This window comes from Microplitis mediator, chromosome 7 (genome assembly GCF_029852145.1).
Source record: "Microplitis mediator isolate UGA2020A chromosome 7, iyMicMedi2.1, whole genome shotgun sequence".
NCBI classification, from domain to species: domain Eukaryota; kingdom Metazoa; phylum Arthropoda; class Insecta; order Hymenoptera; family Braconidae; genus Microplitis; species Microplitis mediator.
In genome coordinates, this window is record NC_079975.1 from 14204135 (window position 1) to 14225567 (window position 21433).

The 21433-nt window shown below is 38.9% G+C and overlaps 1 protein-coding gene across 2 annotated transcripts in view; it reads right to left on the reverse strand.

Moving 5' to 3' along the window:
• Positions 1 to 21433, reverse strand: part of LOC130672386 (synapsin) — a 513694-nt gene that overhangs the window by 413930 nt on the left and 78331 nt on the right. The window lies entirely within an intron of this gene.

Consider the following 21433-nt stretch of genomic DNA (forward strand, 5'->3'; position numbering starts at 1 on the left):
AATCACCATTGAATTAGTGACAATAAAAGTAAGTGCTGGCATGGGGTAGTAACATTCTCAAACCTACTTATAGCTCAATGAATGATTAAACCAAGGTAAAGAATTGTCTTGACAGGATAAGTTTCAAACTTATGTCAGCTGAATTTTAGGATAGCATCTAAAGTTTGTTTCAGAACCCTAGTAAAAGGTAGCTGTTAAAACCCTTGTGGCTCTACCTGGGTAAAAAAAAATCTCTGCGTCGGTTGGCCCTGCGAGCCAACCCCAAAACTTCCCGCTCTTTTTGAGCTCTGAGAGCTCGAAAACATTAATATAAATACATTTTCGAGCTTTTCAAGTTGAATTCTAGAGCTGATTGGAATTCAAATTCGATTGGTTCAGTCGTTACAATTATATTTGGAAAAAACCGTTTTTTACTATTTCTTTTTTCCACGATACTTCTTAGACAAATGACCCGATTTTGATGTTTAAGGTAGGAATCGACGCGATTTAGTAAATTTTAAAGCTGATCAGATTTTGGAGTTGTTTAGTTCAGTTGTTTTAAAGATATTCGCAAAAACCCGTTTTCTACCATTTCTTTCTCCCACGATAACTCTCGAACGAATTATTTAATTTTAATAATTGAGGTAGCAATCGATGCGATTTATTAAGTTCTAGAGCTGATCAGATTTTGAAATTGATCGGATGAGTCACTTCAAAGATAATCGAAAAAAACCGTTTTTTGCCATTTCTTTCTCCATAGATATCTCTCAAACAAATTAACTGATTGAGATGGTTTTGGTCGCATTCGACGTGGCTTATAATGTTCTAGCGATGATTAGATTTTGAAATCGAGCGTTTAACTAGTTTCTGAGAAATCAATAAAAAATTAAAAAAAAAATTTTTTTTTTTCGTAATTCGCCAATATTTTCGAGTCCACTTGATCAAATGATCTGAAATTGTCAGAAAAGATGATGGCCAACAGGCTCTTTCGATTGCCACCTTAACCATCCAAATCGGTTCATTAGTTAAAAAGTTATAGACCTGTCACACACACACACACACAAACACACACACACACACACACACACACACACACACACACACACACACACACACACACACACACACACACACACATACACACACACACACACACGCACAGAATCTCAGAATGTCGACATCTGATGATATTTCGATTTCTGCAAATCGGGGTGAAAACAATAACTTCCCGAAATTTTGAAAATTATCGATTTTCTTAGCGGGAAGTTAAAAATTGTTGATTGTTCTAAACTTCAAAACGTGACACAATCACGAACTTTTTTTAAACGATTTTCAAACTTCTGAAAATACATTACCCTCGCGGTTTGTATGATACGGTTTAAACACTATTTATTCATTTCTTTATTTCAAAATTGCCTTCTCAAGAAGTTTCCTTCCTCTTGGCAGAGTTCATATACATTTTTAATTTTTTTTTTTTTTTTTATTATTACATATACATATTTAAATACAAATATACAGTCATTTTAATTAAAATAATACCTATTAAAAAATTAATTATCAAGTTTTTCCAATTTTTTTCATAGACATATTTAAATAAAAATACACATTCACTTTAAGTAAAATTATACATCGTAGAAAAATTAACCATTAAGTTTCAAGTGAGATTTTAAGACTTCTGGTATAGACGATGAACTCTTTGGTGGTGTGTCAGGTACTACGTCAGTGTGGAAATCGTAGATACCACAATCAGCGCAATTGCAAATTTCAGTGGTCCTGGTAGTCGTCGCAGAGATACAGGACTTCCAGGACATTGCTCATATAGTAATACAGGTTCTTCAGGTCACCTTTCGTGTGCAGATCGAGGCATTCAGAGACAGTTTTTTCCCGTGCGTTTTCATCAGTAAAGAGAAACTTGTTTCTGAAGGGTGTGTACGTTGGACATTCAACGTGTTGAATGTTTTCGTAATTGCGATTATTGCAGCTCATGCATTGATTATTTGGATCAAACGTGTAGACCTTGGAGTCGTATTTTAAACGAAGCTTGAAGTTATTTGCCAGTCTTAGGTTAATACTCATTTTTAGCCAGTTTATCGGACATCTAGCTTTGATATACTTCGCAGGTTCCAATTTGAGTCCATAAGTATGCTTGCATTGACAGAATGTGGAGGCGGTCCATTTAGCTATATCTTCTTTGCGGTGTTTTTCAGCGTAGTTTTTAAAGAGTCTGTACTTCCTAGCTTTCCAGGTTTGGCTGTTCAAATTTTCCCATAGGTCTCCGTGTCCTGTTTCTTTTAAAATTTGATAAAATTGAGCTGCCCAATTGTATTTCGGATCACAATTTTCTCCCAGGGATAGTTTGTATAGCCTAAAGAAAGCTATGCGTGGGTATCTATGTCCGGGCATATCTAGCAGTTTAAGTATCCATCGCCAGGCCTGTTGGAAAACTTTATACTTGACAGGTGTCAAACCTAGTTCTAGCCTCAGTACATATCCCGGTATGCAGCGTGGTAGCAGAAACAGTCTCTTGAAGAAGTTTTCTTGGGCTTTTTCAAGCATTTGGTGATGGCAAAGACCCCAGAGATGAGCAGAATACAGAAGCGTGGTAACAATAGTTGTGTCAAAGAGTTTGCATATGGTGTTCCAGGAATCAGCTTTGCCTTTAGCGAGAATGGTCAGTGTCTGTGAACTAGCGATATTCGCTCTGGAGATCGCTGATTCAGCTGCCTTCTTTCCAGACAGAGACCCCGAGAAAACTACGCTTAAGTAAGTACAGGAGCTGACTACCTCTATATGCTCTCCATTTAGCGTAAATTTAGTTTTCTTCAATTTTCTGCAGTTGCCGTTTTTATTTAAGTGGATGATCTTGGTTTTTTGTGTGTTAATTGTGAGGCAGTTGCTTTCGCAGTAAATTTCCAATAAGAGCAGTTTTTTCTGAACGTCTGGAGCATTTTTTGCTAGTATTACTAAATCATCCGCGTACAGCAGCATGAGGATATCAGTTCAGCCGTCTAGATTTAATCCTTCACATCCATTTTTCCTGAAAAAAGTTTCTATGTCCGCTAAGAATAATATGAAGAGTAATGGACTGAGTGACTCACCCTGCAGTACACCTTCACTGATTGCAATTTGATCCGAGTATGCTCCGTCTTGCCTCACTTTTGTAGTTGCATTTGAATACAGCTTTTTCAGAATGCGTATCAGTTTCGGGCTTACTCCAGTTAAAAACAGTTTCCTCCAGAGCAAAGAGTGATCAATCGAGTCGAAGGCTCTACGAAAGTCAATCACGATCGCTTCTGCATATCCACCATCCTGCCGCACCCGGAGTTGAAGTACTGCCATTAAGGCAAAAATATTGTCTTGGCACCTTTTGTTCGCACAGAAACCGTCTTGAGACTCCGGAATAATCGAAGCTTGTTCCGCCCATGAGTAAAGTCACTCTCTCAATACCGTGGTCAACAGTTTGGAAATGTTATTAGTTCAAGCTATACTACGATAGTTTTCTGGTGCTGTTGGATCACCTTTTTTTGTGCAGTGAAGTGAAAATCGTCGAAGACCAGTCTCTGGGCGTTATATCTTGGTCTAGTACTTTGTTGAAGAACACAATGATATATAATATCCAGTTACAAGAAAGATGTTTTAGGTGTTCATTGAGTATGGCATCCTCACCAGGCGCTTTACTATTCTTAAGCTTTGCAAGACAGTAGACCAGTTTCTTATAGTTGATTTTACGATCTAGGTATGGATGAGTTATCCCATAATAAAGGGTATTATCACTAATTCTTGGTGGATATATCTTTGTCAGATATTCAGTCCACGTTTTGAGACAGATTACTGGATTGCTGTAATTTTTCGGGCGTAGACTCTTTACCACTTTCCCAGAAATCGGGTCCGTTTCTTGTGTTCGCCAGTGATTTTTTTATCTTCGTCATGTATGCTTTACGCTGTTTTTTTGTTACCTTCTGGAAATTTTCACGTAGGGCTTGCACTGTTGCATCATATGGCTTACACTGTTTCACTGCTTTCTTGCGAACTCGTAGAGCACGATTGAGCAGATTTTTTGCCTTGCGGCATTCATCGTCAAACCATGGTTTCGTGTTTGTTACGATTGATCCATGATATATTGACCTCAGGCAGTTTAGATTCGCTGCTACCTCTAGAATAGCATTTGACCAGTTTTCGTTTATCTCATCTACATTTACCAGAATAAAGTCAATTTTGAGTCTTGCCGATTTTGTCATTGCCATTTTATATTCAACAGTCTTGTTCACACTCCATATGATTTTATTTGTCTTGTTCACTATCCTGGTGCATTCTCTAAGGTTCTGGTTATTAAAACTAAAAGCGCTGGTAATTTTTACCGGATAGTGGTCCGATTTTGAAGTTATGTACTCAACCTGCAAATCAGTAATTTTATGTAGGGTCTCTATTTTAACCCAGAATAAATCAATAACGCTATTTTGGCAGTCTGTGAAGGTGCTACGAGCCGGTGTGTCACTTTTAGTTCTTCCGTTTATCACTATTAGACCGTTTTCTTTCATAAAATTTAGTAGTTCTTTTCCTCTTGCATCTAGTTTTTTATCGTTTGAGAGGCGGTGGGATTCTAGTTAAGAGTCTGAGCACAGTTCTTCTGGCAGAATGTTCTCCTCCGCTATGTGGGCATTAAAGTCGCCTCTAATGATGGAGAGATTGCTGTCAAAAGATTCTTTAGTTGCAGAAATAGTCTCTTGGAAAGGTACCAGGACTGTGTTTAGCGCCAGTGAAGGTCTGAAATAGCAAAGGCCGATCACCGCTCTGTTTTGGCCTTTCATCAGTTTAATAATTATCCAATGTTGGGTGATTTCCACTACCTGAGGTTCTGGAAGCCTTTTGCTAACAAGCAGTAACAAGCCACCGCTCGGTCTGCCAAGTATGTGCTCTTTATTTGCCTTAGACCATATTTTGTGGTAGTTTGCTTCAAAAAAACTGTGCAGTCTAGCGGGTTCTGTTTTCCAAGTTTCAGTGATTCCTAAAATTTCAGCATCATTTATTTCTGGTTCCGGTTTAAGATTTTCTAGGCCTTTGCAATTCCATATGACGTAGTTTAGCTGAAACACCGCTATTTCCTATACATCATGAGCAGTTATTTGTTTGTGGGCAAGATGTTTTTTTGCACGTTTTTTTATGCCCCCTGATAGTGAGCTGTTTTCTGGCAGTAGCATTCCTTTTTTGTAGCTCCAGCTGTGTTTTTTACCGTCGATTATTATCCAGTTGAACCCAATTTTGACCGATTTACCTTCTTCTCGAGCTTTTCTGCCTTCTTGTCTTATTTCGCGCTGTACAATGAGTTCCTCGCGCGTGCGGTCCCCTTCGATGTTTATTGTTGTTCTTTTAAGACATCCTTTATTTTTCAGTATTGTTTTTTTTTGCCTCTAGATTTGACATCCGTATTACTAGCACATTTCTGTTTATTCCTATAACTTTTACTGTGTCTATTACACTTTCCAGTTTAAATCTTTCAAGAATGAAACTGCGTACACAATCAGATCCCTTCCCGGCTTCCTAGGTAAGACCTTTGATTATTAGGTTAAGTTCTTTCTCTCTTCGCTCTTGATATTCCATTCTTTCAGACATCCTGATCAGCTGTTCCAATCTACGGTTAGGTATAATCTCATCTTCTACCACTCCATTTCTGCTTACGTTTGTTTTTGTACGGAGCTTTTTTTTGAGCCTTCCATTCTTTCTAGCCTATTCACAAGATTTTCTTTGTATGATTTTTACTCTTTTTCATTTGTTGTTGTTTGCGTCTGGAGCGCCCTTCTTCCTTATTTTTAGATTGGAAGTCAGTTAGATCTTTTCTGAGTGCATTGCCATTCTCAAGTAGCTTGACTTCCATTCTGTTCAGCAGTGTTGAAACGCAGCTCAGCATACCCTTGAAATCCGTCACGTCACCAGACTCTGGTGCATCCATAGCTACGGATTCAACAGCAGGCGGCGTTTGGAGTTGTGATACAGACGTCTTCTGCTTTTTTGAAGGGTCTAGAGGGTCGTCCAGTTTTTCCTTCGCAGGGAGTGGTGTTGGTGACAGTTTCCTTTTTTCCTGGGGTATTCATATATTTTTCGATGGACTTTGGTAAGGTTTGGTTACCGAAACGTGCTAAAGCTTCGGCATTGGATTTTCTACCTCTGCTTGTGGTTAGAGTAATAACTTTCAGTGAATTTTTCGAGGCTTGGTTGCTTGCCACAAGAATGCCGTCCATGCTTGGTCTAACCTCAAAATAGCGATTAAGATTCAACACACTTAAAACTTTTAGTGTCACTTTAAAAAAACAGTGCAATTATTGCGTCACAAAATTAACATTAAAATATTAACTATATTTATAAAATTGTACTCAAAAGAGACGATTTATCAGTAACATTCAGAAAATTATTAAGTAAGTGCACTGGAATGTATACGTCTTTATTAGCGCCCTCTATTGAACTCCCTAAACACGGTATTAAAAGAGCATGAAAGTAGCCAATAGCAAGTAGTTTTACCGAATTTATACAGTATATTTGTGAAATTCAATAACCGTATTCCTACAAGGCTTTTACTGCGTTCAGACGGTATATCTTCGGTATTAATACGTTATTTCTACCAAAATAATACAGTACTTTTACTGTATTAATACGGCATTTCTATAATATTAACACGAAATTTTTACCGTAATAATACTGCATTTCTACCGTAATAATATGACATTGTTACCGTAATAATACATCATTTCTACTAAATTTATACGGCATTTCTACTGAGTTCATACAACAATTCTACTGATTTAATAAGGTGTTTATACGAAATTTATCCAGTACCGGTCAAAAAAAATTATATATAATTATTAGTGATACATGGCTCTATATGATTATTTAAATCTATATATAAATATGTTTCTTCACAATGTGTTGTGTCACTCTTATATTTTTAATCATATAGTAGAAATTCTAAAGACTTCCGACTAAAATTTTTTTCTTAAAGTTCAAGTTCAAATTCAAAGATAAAGTATTTATGGAAACATTGATAATAAATATTTTTGTCGAAACGTAATATAGGATGTACTATATTACCATAGAAAAAAGGTACTTATCACTATGTCAAATAACAGAGGAGTACCCAGGCCAGAATAGTCACAAGTTTGGAATGTAAAACTTCGGAAATAAGTTTCTTACCAGAGACACTACAAGTGGTAGGCACTATCTAGTGGCGAGCACCGAACTATTCTCGCTGCTTCTGCCTAGCACCAGTGACTTCCCTCTCCTCCATATTTATCTTTTCTCCCAAGAAATTTTTCTCTCGGTTTGAGCAACTTTTTAACTTTCCGCAAAGAAAATCGTAGAGTTTCGAAAAATTTGGGAAGTTATTGTTTTTACCCCGATTTTCGAAAATCGAAATTTCATCAGATGTCAACATCTTGAGGTTGACCTCAACCACCACCTCAATGCAATCACAGCCATCTCAATCGGATAATTTGTTTGAGAGATATCGTTGGAGAAAGAAATGGTAAAAAACGGTTTTTCGATTATCTTGGAAGTGACTCATTCGATCAATTTCAAAATTTAATCAGCTCTAGAACTTAAGAAAACGCGTCGATTGCTACCTTAATCACCTCAATCGGTTAATGCGTTCGAGAGATATCGTTGGAGAAAGAAATGGTGATAAACGGGTTTTTTTCAAATATCTTCGAAATGGTTGGACCGATCGTTTTCAAATTTCAATCAGCTCTAGAATTCAAAAAAACGCGCCGATTGCCATCTCAAACGTCGAAATCGGTTGATTAGTTCAAAAGATATCGGCGCTGAAAAGTTAAAAAAATCACATTTTATGTTATTTTTTCCGGATAAATCAAAATATAATGTGCTAAAATGTGTCTGAAATCATACCAACTCTTTCTCTTTATAGTCTCTTTCGATCATCAGATAATGTCATAAAACTTGTTCTTTAGTTTTAAACATATTGTCAGCAAAAAATTGAAAAAACCTAGTCTTTAATGTTTGTCTCGGATATTCCATATATTATTGCTCTGACCTAAGTCAAAATTCATTCAAATCTTGGTTTTGATCACTGACATTGATTTCTGCCTAAATACATTCATTTCAGAAAACATAATCGAGAATAAAAATTCAAAAGCCACTTCTTCATTAATGATTTTTGATTCATAAAAAAATGATCGCATGTAATAGCCTTTACGAGCTCGAAGAGCTCGAGAATATATTCACAGTGATGTTTTCAAGCTCCTTGAGCTCGAAAACAGCGGGAAGTTTTGGGGCTGGCCCGCAGGGACAACCGACGCCAAAATTTTTTTTTCTCAATTGGAGCATACAAAAATTCTTGCGTTAACGAATAGTAATTATTCCAAGAAATTTTTTTTTTTCAAACGAAAAAATACAATATTGCTACAATAACCTGACACGGCTTTCTTCAAGAAAATATTTCTTCTATTAAGAAATAAAAACTCTTGAAACAAATAAACATTTTTCGATTAAAGAATAATAATATGATTACTTAAGGAAAAAAAATTTTGATTCATGATAAAAATTTCAAAATAATTATTTATTTGGTGTACGAAAATTCTGATTTTCCGAATCGTTGAAAAAAATTTCTTTTACTTGAAGGATATTTTTCTTGGTTCAAGCTAACTGTATTTCTGTGTAGAGAAACTTAAATTTAAAAAGTGCGTGTAGGTTTTCAGAACGTACAAATAAAGAACCTTATGATCTAAAAAAAAAAAAACTTTTATAACAAAATACCCATACTTCATGAACATTGCCGTGTTTAGATATGTTCAAATTAAAGAAGTTTCATAATTTTTACATCATAAAATTGTAACGAGTAAAATAATGGGTTAAATTAAAATTATTAATTAACATTAGATATAAGCCAAATTAATTATGAATCAAAATCATTTTAAATATCAGAAAATCAGAACTTAGATGAATTCGCAAATTGTTATCAATTATACATCACCACATTGACAATTTCAAATAAACAGTTACCCCTTTTTGCTCAGTTTAGCTCGCCGGAGTCCAGGGTTCAAAAGGGGTTTTTAATTTATAGACAGTTTTATAAATAAACAATAATCAAAACTTTATTTACACAAGAAACAAAAACCTTTTTACATGAGCCTCGATGCTCAGTTCTACTACCTTTACCATAATTAACATCCATAATTTAACGCGGGTTAATAACAAAATGTCACTAGTTATTAATATTTCCACGCGGTCAAGTAACACACAAAATACACACACGCACGTACATACATCCTTTACCAAAATTTACGCGGCCTAACATCGCGGTCTACCCCTTTCCTGGTTGCTTCAGGGGAGTCTGGTCGACTTCCCCGTCGGCCCTACACGCGTTTCCTTCCCCCGAGGGTAAGCGGATGGTCTCCGACAAAACCCCCATCTACTCGGCTAAATTCACCCTTTGGCAGAAGGCCTCTGGGTGGGGATGCTCAACCCTCCATGAGAGAAAAGGTTCGTTTACCTGGTTCGGTCAAACTCCTGGTAAACGGCCTTCCTTGGTGTTGACTGGGAATGGTCTTCGTCGGACAACCTCTTGGAGAGACTAAGTTCGCCTCTACGGGCTTATATGCGCGGTTTTATCTTCATATCTATCCGCTGTAGATATGGACGGGAATAAATTCCATCGCCCTCTATTGTGGACAGCGAAAGTATACTGTTTGTGAAATTTTTCTAAGTCCAGAGTTATAAAGTCAAAGGGAATTGAGAAAAAATAATTTTATCAAATGTAAAACTGAATTTAAAGACAAAGAATTCGTTTAAGATGTTAAGTAAATACTAACTACCGAGAACTTAGCCGCGCGAGCGACGGTAATCCGGGCGGACGTATAGAAAATGAAGGAATGAACGATTGAAATATTAGAGTTTATTTCAATTTCAGCTAATATTTCTCGTATTTCAGTTTATTTTATAATTCTTTTCAATCTCTTGAATCTTTTAAACGATTCATTTGAAATCTCTATCAGCGTTTTTATTTTATTTCCTTTAACTTTGCCTGCCCAAGACTTATAATAATTTTCGCTCGGGCGCGCATTCACATACTCATACCGTACATCCATATAATTTTATATTTCGCTAGATTCATTCAACTTAAACTTAAAAATCAATAAACACAGCAATATAAATATAAATAAATAATAATATGTCATTGCCGAAGGAAAATAATAATGCTTATAATGAGAAAAATAAACCCAATAGTATATAAAAATAATACAAGTAATTTAGAAATTAGTTGTATAAGAAATAATAGTCATATTAATAAGAAATAGTATTTAAGTCAGTAGATATAGGAATAGTAATAAACAAAATAGCATATAGTTTTAGAATTTAGTACTAGTTTTTAAGTAATTATAGTAATAGCAATAATACTAGTAAATAGAACAAGTAGTAATATTTAAATGATAAATAGTCGTAGTAATAAGAAAAATAGCACATAGAATCACAGAAAGAAATCACAGGTGCCCAAAATACTGGTCATCTCGTATATGGCAATACCCACCCAAAATCTGTGAAAAAAGGGCACAGTACGATTTCAAGCATATCTGTTGATCTATTTTTAATATCACACACTTAAATTTTATGTGCAAATATATTAAGAATTTCTGATAAAAAGGTACCGTACAATTAATATAAAAGGTTATTCTGTTACGAGGTGATTTTGTTCTAGATAATTTTGTCGGGATTATTTTGTCGAGGTTATTTTGTCCGAGGGCAATTCGTTGCGGAACCTTGAGATTTAATTAATTAATTTGATTTTTCTTTGAAATTGTGATATGTCCGTGACTTCCACTGATATAAAAAATTATTTATTTTTGGAATTTGTTCTTAATTAATTTATTTCTTTTCCCCTACATTTTTTAAATCAAAACAGAAAACGGTATTACGAGCATAGAGTTATTACAAGAACTATTAGAAAATAAAGATGAACTCAAAAAAATTGTTAAATTTATGGGAGCAAGGTTAACTTAAAAAAAAAATTTCGCGAACATGTAGGTTCATTCTTATTTTATATTTTCGGTAATGGTCAAGACGTGGGGCTCCACATACTTTCCAAAGTTTCAAGTTCTTACACCTTAAATATCTATAATTAAACTTTTTTCACGTGTTCTGCTACACGGCGGAAGGAATTTTCTGTACATGTTTATGTCTCTAACACTAAATATCTATCGGGACCTCGCAATTGAAGTGTATAAAACTGATAAAAATAACATAAAATCATGCAAATTTCAAAAATAAAATTTTTTTCTAATAAATATAAGTAATTCTATAATACCGTAAGACCGACGGTGGCGATAGAAAGGTCTATCTAAGAGTTTAAAAATAATTTGAAATCCTGCAATAGTGAAAATTGGCATATTTTTGTTACTTCAATACTTCTAAAGTGTACAACAGCTCACCTAACATTTTGTTGCAAGTAGTTTGGACGGTATCCGCCTCCCCTTGCTAGTATAGTGTTTGGCTGAAGCCCACAACACTGTTCTACGCTAGCGCGTACTGGTAAGAGATGTAGTCTAAGATAAGAGTGTGTTAACATAGCCTTACTGACGAGTCCGTTAACGTATTTAGGACGAAACTACAGAAATTATAGCAAATAGGCATATACCTCAAGTTTTGGTGGTTGATTTAAGAGTCAATACATAGAATGAAAAGAAAAATATGTCAAATAGTGCAATCTAGCACGGAACTGATAAAATAATGAACCTAACAGCTAAATCAAGCATACTTTATACCTTAGGTATACACTTATAACATACTATGGCTTACAAAACACCTAATAAAGCACATGTATTTTCAATCCACCGACAAATGCTAGAGAATGAACCAGGTCTTCTTGCAATTTGCCTATTTTTGGATTTTTGCTTGATATAAAAAGGTGGAGCCCTGATTATGGATCATTACCGTTTTCTCTTATATATTTTTATTTTGTTATTAAATTCTTTATTTTCACATTTATACAGATCGAAAATAATAAAAACATCAAGGAAGTACAAGAACAAGATTCATTTTACGACTTCCATATTGCGCTGCCAGAGAATACTATTGATCAGGAAATCATTCCTTCTACTTCTTTAGTGGATTCAAATCTTCCTTTGATTTTGAATGCTGAAAACCACACACAGAATTGTCAAGAATCTGATTTACAGACTAGTACATATTTTCCTAATGGCTTAAAGAATTTTTTAGAAAACCATCCTTATGGTACCGTAATTTTAAAACTTTATCAACACTATGATCAACTTGACCCAAGCTCTATTTCGATTTTAACGGATATAATTGTCTTGCAATTAATGAAACTAAATAAAACACTGACTAATGATGACTAGAGGAAAATAATTAAAGAAACCATTGATGTTTTTTCAGCTGAGTGCAAAGAAACATTGTTTGTATCTTTGGTAAGACTAAACGATTCAAAACGATTCAAATCAGAAGTTTCCAAAGGTAAATTTATCGGTAAGTACCGAAGTATGCAAACATTCATGAGAAGAACCGACAATTTAGAAAAAATATCACTTTGCATTAGGAGTTTGCAGGTACGACATGGCAAAAGTGATCAAGTATTGTATAGAAAAAAAATACTTTCAATTGGATCTATAACGTTCACTACTATTTCACACTACCCACGGCGGAGTGTGGTTAGTGTCAAATAGGCGTTATGGCCCACCGATGGTAAAAACTGAAAATAAAAATAGAAACCAGAACAAAACAAAACCAAAAATGTCCTTTGGGGATGCCCACGATCCCACTGGACACTCAGCTCCTCTCAGGCTGGGTTAGAAATCCGAATTGGGCGCCAGTTCGTGTACCCCACGAACAAAATAACGAATAAACAATAAATAAGAAAAATGAAATGAAATGAAATAATAAAATAAAATAAAATCAGAGAGCAGTTTTCAGGTATTGGAAGAGGATAGCAAGAAAGAGATAGTTTGCAATAAATAAAAATCAAATTTAAATAAATCCCGGGTTGGTAGCCATTTACCCGACATATTTTTAAATTAATAAACAGAATTCTCCCAACGGGTATTAATAATAAACAATAATATAAATAATAGTAATCACTTTACACTATAAAGTACTGACCGTAGTCAAATAACGCAGAAAAAAACAATAAATATAATTTGTCTGACTATCACTCGCACGTGATAGCTACAAAAATATAAATAATTATAATTGATAATTATTTTGCGCACACATACAATTGTATCAAATGTTTAAATATAATTCGCCAAAACAATGATAATTACTTAGTTAATTATAATTAGTTAGCGCCAAAATAATGGATAATAATATTGATAAATGATTATACCAAATAATCACCCAATGTGGAAAATAATAATCATGTGAATAATTACAACTGATATTTAATTATTCACCGCAAATTTAATCCAAAAAAAATAAAAACCCACTGGTGATATTAAATAATTATAAAATAATTTTAATACTGGTAAATTTTGATCACCAATAAACAAATGGGTATATATTTACCCCAAATAATAAATGATATAAATTATAATCACCATAAAATAATAAATGAGTTCAAACAATAATTAATTACGAGTAAATATTCAATAACAATTAAAATTGCAACCAAATAAATAATTCCCCACACTCTTCAAAAAAATACTGATTTGAATGTATAAATAATAATTGTAAATAATATCAATTATTTACCGGCATCAATACACGGTCGCCAATAATTAATAACAATTAAAATAATATTAATAAATAGCATTAATTATTTACCGACAATAATACACGGTCACCAATACTCAATATAAATAAAATAATAATAATAATTAATGTTAATTATTTACCGTAAACAATACACGGTCACCAATAATTAATATAAATAAAATAATAAGGATAAAGGAATTAATTATTTACCGACAATAATCTGCGGTCACCAATAATTAATAACGAATACAAAATAATACCAATAAATATATTAATAATTATCTACCGGCAATGACATATACGGTCACTAATAATTATTAATATAAAATCATACATTTACCCTCCAAGTTTTGGGTTTAAGTTTTGTCGCCGGGACAAAGAATTACGCACATGTATATATATATATATGGAAAACCTCTCTCTCACTCACACGTGAGGTATATAATAACAATGGCCACCAACGCGGGACAAATTACACGCCAATGTAATTAAGCACAAAGGTACTTACAGTCGTCGTCGTAATACAGAATTCTGATTGGTTCCATTGGTGGATGTTTAGTGGCAAATTTAATTAGCGGCAAACAATTCCAATCAATAACAAATATATAAATTGCCAGTGACTCTTCAATTATGCCAAAACAACTCAAATGGCGTCACAATATCAATAAATTTTCACAGCAACAACAGCACACCTTGCTTGTACAAAAGTCTATCCACGTCTGGCCATGGCAGCACGTGAGTCCCATGCCGGCACCTCGGCCGGCGCCATCTTGTAATGGTTTCTCTTTTCAACCAATGGAGCACTATTTCTGTCGCATGTTAATTCACTCATTGACATCAACATGATGCAATGATGCGTTTGGCCTGTAATTTGTCCCTTTCCGACCTCAAATGGCCATTCCCTTTTCCAGAGCCAATTAATAATATAATATTATACATAAATATTCCCTCATTTTATTTATAAACCCCGTAAATTTGTTTAAATTAAATAAATTCACCGAGACCAACTGTTGCGTTGCGCCAACCAATCCAAATAATAATAATAATAATCAAATAATTAACTAAATAAATGCGTAATTAATTATCCCGGCGGCTGTAAAATCCATCCACCAGTATATAAAATTCAGTAATTTTTACTGATTCGGCCGCAATTTTCATCTAGTAAATTAAACAAGTAATAGTCACACCATAAATAAAAGAAAATAATACATTAAATAATAATAATAGTATAATAATAATAATAATAATATATGAAGAGACGTGTAAGCAGCGTGTGCTGCCATCTGTTGCCCACCGACCGGATGTGAGACTGCCGCGATATTTAAATATCGTGACACCCCCCCACCAGGCCGGTCTTAGCCCTCTGCAAGACCTTTGGCCGAGACAACAGCAGTCTTCGCATCCATTGGCGTGTTTTCCAAACAAATATAACTTTCACTTACCTTCCCGTTCTTGCTACTATTGGGAAATAGGTGAATAAGGACTGGGTAGGGATGCGTATAAATGAGTAACTTGATTGATATGTGTGTGGCGCTTTAATATCGACTCTTGTACCAAGTGGAGAGCGTACAATGATTATACTCCCGCTTGGCCGCCTACCGACACGAACAAATAATAAATATAACGAGAAAGAATAATAAATAATAAATCAAGTGATGTAGAGAAAAAAAAATGAAATGAACATAAAATATAAATATCAAAGGGGCATCAACATTAGAAGCCTCGGCAACCACTCAATGTCCCAGTGGTTAGTCTAAATGATAGCGCCGAATCACCTCGCGATCCCACGTAAATTTGGGGAGTTTCGGGAGTGCCCACAATTGTTCGGAGATGGTGCGTCTACAGGCACGGCAGCGTTGGTCCCCCATCCGCACGTTGCAGCACACCATGCAAAAGCCTCGCGCCGCCAGACGCGCTCGTCCATGCGGACCGTGACACACGTCAGTGTCGAAAAACCACACGCACTCATCGCAGAATGGTTTAATTTGCGATGGTGGGTTGGTGCATTGGCGCGCCGTGTGTCCCCATGCCGAACAACGAGCACAACCTTCTGTGATAACTCGCGCCGCCCACTGGTGTCTCCATAAGGTTACTTGTTGCCGGAACATCAAGCCCACCTCCATTCTCCATTCCGGGGTACCAGGTGTGATGCTGGCCCGGACAAATTCCGGTCGACGGAATCTCAGCACGGCTTCCGCCACCGCTTTCTGCTGCTCCGTCAAGGATGGCACCGCTATCCCATAGTGCACCCAATTGCGTGCACACATCAAATCTGTAAAAGGTGTTAAGTCAATTTCTTTTCAGGTCACCCCAAAGCAGTCTATCAGAGAAGCAGTAACAGTAAACAGTACCCATGGTGAGAGCAGAGTAGAGAATAGAGTAAGTAATAGATAAGAGTCAAAGCGATAGATAAAGAGCTAAATAGATAGAATAGATAGAAACAGGCCATTGGAGAGTCATTAACTGACCGTCAAGATAGCGTTCATAGACGCTAGCGCAACCGAATTTTCTACCGATTGAACCACATTCTCCGACCGCTTGAACAATTTCAACAACTTGATGTGACTACGACCCACGAGCTTACCATCAAGTGTTTTCAATTCAACTATGACCGGAGTGACCACCTTATCCACCACCAATGGACCGACAAACCTTGGAGCCAACTTACCGACCACCTGATCACACTTTTTGGACAGAACCTTGTTTGGACGATAAACGAGATCACCGACTTCAAAAACCCCCACTCGGCGAGTTTTATTATAGTGTTTCGCATACCTGTCCGATGCTTGACGTATGTTTTGGTTGACTACGTCCCTTAGTTCAACCATTCGGTCCATACGAGCTACCCACGAAGACCGGTCCACATTATCGTTGATAGTGATGGCATCATTATCATGTCCATAGCATCTCATTGGACACGGGTCTCGACCAAAGTTGAGAAAAGCTGGACTCACTCCCAGACTTTCGTGACTGGCCGTATTGTACGCAAACTGGAACTCGTATATATATTTATCCCACTCCCGATGGTCATCTTCCAAATAGCTCATGATCATGGTTTTGATATTACGGTTCACCCGTTCCACTGGGTTAGCCTGTGCATGGTATGGCGGAGTGGTCATGTGTTGTATTCCCGATTCCTCGATAACGGCTTGTACATCTCTATTCAAGTACTCACGTCCATTATCGGTCCAAAACACCTTTGGAGTACCCCACCGGTTCAGTATGGCTTGTTTGAAGCTATTTGCGACTGCCTTACCATTGGCGGCTCTCACTGGGACACACTCAATCCAACGGGTGTACAAATCTTCGAAAATGATCAAATAAGCAAACCCAGACTTCGACCGAGTGAACGACATGGTGTCTGCAGCTACCACTTCCCATGGTTCCATTGGTGCTCTGGTTTCCATCAAACCAAGCGGTTTTTGCTGAACTGGTTTCGACGCAATACAAGTTCCGCACTCAGACACATAATGACGGATGTCTTTAGACATCCCCGGCCAATAATATCGCGCCTTCACACGTTCCAAGGTTTTGCGGATTCCCAGGTGACCTGATTGAGGATGGTCATGGGCCTGTTGCAATACCCACCATTTATCCTTTGGAGGTACCACCAGTTTCCAAATCACATCATCGTTGGCAATCAGACCTTCCATTGGCGCGGGTACTTGCTTATACAACCGCCCATTATCATACCGATAGCCAGGCACGGAATCCGAGTCATTTTCCAGCAGTTGGCATTTTTCAGTGTACCAATCATCCTCGGTGTCCTCGTTCAGCACATTTAAGTCCTCTGGTGCTTCGGTTTCATCCTCGAAACGACGGGATAAAGCATCCGGGGCTTCATTTTCCGACCCACGGCGGTATTCGATCCGCATGTCATACTCGGATAATTCCAGAGCCCATCTGGCTAACTTTCCAGTGGGGTCCCGAGTATTCATTAACCACCGAAGACTTGAGTGGTCAGTCACCACCGTGAAGGTGTACCCTTCCAGGTACGGGCGAAATTTCCTTACTGACCACACCACAGCAAGGCACTCTTTTTCTGTGGTGCTGTAGTTGGCTTCCGCTGGAGTTAAAGATTTACTGGCACAAGCAATTAGTCGTTCTTTGTCCTCTTCACGTTGGACCAGCACTGCACCCAATCCCGATTGACTAGCATCGGTGTACAACACGAATGGTAAAGAATAATCAGGCGTACTCAGAACTGGTGCCTCTACCAGAGCCTGTTTCAATGCCTGAAATGACGCCTCCTCGACTTCGGTCCACTGCCACTGGAGATTTTTGCGTGTTAGCCTGAATAGGGGTCCAGCTACGCAGGCTACATTTTTGAGGTGACGATGGTACCAATTGATCATCCCGTTGAACCGACGAACTTGTTTCACGTTCTTCGGTGTCGGATAATTCACGATGGGCTCAATTTTCTCCGGATCTGGTCTCAACCCGTCCTTGTCCAACAGGAAACCCAAGAATCGAGCCTGAGATTGGCAGAATTTACTCTTCTCGAAATTCAGAGTAAACCCTGCCTCTCGTATCCGCTTCAGAACTTCAGCCAATACTTCCAAGTGCTTTTCAAACGTCGGAGTGATCACAATGATGTCATCCAGATACGCAGCCGCATATGGTTTCAGATCCGGAGTTATTATTCGATCAATTCCCCGCTGGAAGGTCGCTGGTGCATTGCACAAACCCATTGGCATCCTCTTATACTGATAGAGGCCTCTACCAGGTACCCAGAATGCTGTAAATGGCCGACATTGCTCAGTTAACAGGATCTGGTAATACGCAGAGTTCATGTCAATGGTTGAGATGTAATGAGCTTCACCACAGCCATCCAATACTTCATGTATCGGAGGTGAACGATACGTATCCCGTTCAGTCACTGCATTGACATCTCTGAAATCCACACACATGCGATATTTTCCATTGGGCCGTTTTACCATCACCGGTTGACTCAACCATTCTGACGACGCCGCTGGTTCGATGATGTCCTCGATAACCATTTGATCCACAATTTCCTGCATGGCTTCTAAGACCACTGGCGATCGTCGATATACACGCTGTTTGACGGGTTTGTGCTCTTTCAATCTGATGTCATGCTCGACCAAGTGAGTCAGACCCAGCCCCGGGGTCATCAGACTCTTTTGGTGGTCAATAAACTGCTGTAACCGTTTTGTTTCGCCATCAGTCAGCTCTTGCAGTGCACAGAACGTCTTACGAGGGGTAGTTGACGTTTCCCGAGTCAACTGATGCCACTCGCCATCACGTATACGCCACAAATTGCGTTGCAGGTCCAATTGCATTTGGAAATGATCGATGAAGTTCATCCCAATCAGATTTAGCGACCCCAGTCGTGGTATATAATGTATTGGGAATGTCACCTCTTCGACATTATCCAATGTAAATACCGGTCCAATCACACCTCCGCTCTCATCGGTGGTATGATTGGCCATGCCAAATCTGGTAGGAGTGTCTTCCACCATGTATGGACACCCTGAGTCCATCAATTCTCTAGCAAAGGACCCAAATGCAGTGGTTTTTGCACCAGTATCGATAATTGCGACTCTGGACCTTCCCGCAACACTTATCGAGACCATTGGCCGTGAATGCCCGGTTTTGAACCGCCAAAACCCCTTGGAGACCGCTGAATCAGCTAGATCTCGCCTCATGTGCATCGCCAGCAAATCATCAGTCAACACATCCATGGTAGCATCTAATTCTTGTGCTAAACCCACACTGGATGGTTGACTGATGGCGTGTACCTCGACCTGGACACAGATTCGGTGCTGTTGATCGTCTGGTTGAGGGCTTACCACGCTATGAAGACCGTCACCCTCTATTGACGGCCCGCATTGGCGTTTTTTGGCTGCACAGATCTTGGTGGGCACTGACAAGTCACCGCTGTCTTGCCTACTGTCCCACATCTTGGACATACATCGCGATGAGGTTCACGACAATCATAGCTCAGGTGCTGCAACGACCCACAATTGAAACAAAATCGAGGTCGACGAAATGCTGGTGCTCGAGGATTTAAATTTCCCGGGCCCTTAGACGTCGACGGATTCCCCGGAATGTTTCCACCAGGTACCGATGGTGGAATTTGCTGTGCATTAGGCCTTACTGGTGCCAGGTTTGGTCCTGCCGGCTTATCAGGCTTGCCTGCGATTCCCACCGGCGCCAATTCTGGGTCAGAAACGTCTCGTCTGTCCCGTTTCCTGGACTTCTTGGGCTTCTTTGATGATGATTTTCCCACTGGTGGTGATTGCCGCTCAGACTCACCAGATTCTTGCGTATCAACCGCGTGAAGCAACCCTTTGTGGTCACGGGGTTGTTTGGGTCCATAAGCATATGAGCACTCCTTCACATATGCTTCTTCCCGTGGTGGTGGGGCACGTCGAGTCTTAGCAGCTCGCCATTTTTCCTCTAGACGAGTTGCTTCGTGCAGCAGCGACTGATAAGTATCGAATTTACCAGCCGGGCAATGGTCCCAGAACTCTGGACGAAGTCCTTGACAAGCACGACGAACTTGTCGTGATTCCTCTGGTGGATGACGTAGTCGTGAGTATAAACTCTGTAGGCAAATTAGGTAATTTCTTACCGATTCCTTATCGCCTTGATTGCGGGCACGAATGTCAGATTTGATTTCCCGCTGGCGTCTTCCACCAGTGAACCACGTGCGGAACTCATCTTTGAACTGTTCCCACCGTGTCCACCGTTCGAAGTTTGCTGAGCACCACGTAGCAGCAACACCAGTGAACACTTCAGGCAGAACTGCCAATCGATCCTCGTGACGGATGCCAGCACTTCGCATTAGCACTGACAACCGTCTCAGAAACTCATCACCAGTCATGGAACCATCTCCAGCAAACGACAGCTTCCAATTGCGGGCAATTGCTCCATAATCTCGATCCCGACCATGAGATCTTGACCTTGAACGTCGGTCGGCCCTCTGGCTGGCATATGAATCATTTGATGACCATGATGGACTACCGCTGGAGTCAGAGTCATCTCCATGGTCTGATGGTCTCCCATGGCGCTGTTGATTGGTTGTCCCATGGCCCCGATTTGCCGCTGGTGGCCAATGTACATGCACATTAGACGCGGTGGTAGTGCATGCCGGTGGTACCATGCTCATTTGAGGCCCACACGCATTTACTGTTTGAGTATTGGCCCTCAAACCGCCCATTTGCCCCGATGTCGTGTGGATGGCACTTAGGTAGGATGGTATTGAAGCAGCCACGCAGCTGCGGATTGGTGATGACGCCCGGAATGGATCCAGAGGTCGTGAAACACTTGCTGATGACGTGCCAGCGGTCATATTCGACAACATGGCCGTAATCCGGGTCTCAAACACCCGTAATACCTCTACGACGTCCCGGTGAGTCGCATATGCATCCATTGGGGCTTGCTGCTGCACCCCTTGAGCTGCAGTTACCATTGGTGCACTAGTGACCGGTACAGTTGACTCCCCAGTCGTTGCAGGAGGGTGGGAATGAATCCCCATGGAGTGCAATCGATCCATGATTGCCAAATCATCCCGTTCACGCCCAACAGCTGATTCCCTCATCAGCTCGTCCACCAATGGGTCCCACAAAACATCCTTGCCATCATCTCGGTCCATCAACCGTCTGACCCGGTCACGTATCACACTATCGGGCCCATGGTGGTTCAACCACCGACTGCGCAAGTACTCTCTCAGCGCTGCAACGTCGACGTATTCTGGAATGGTGTCGGATCCCGCCGGTATTTC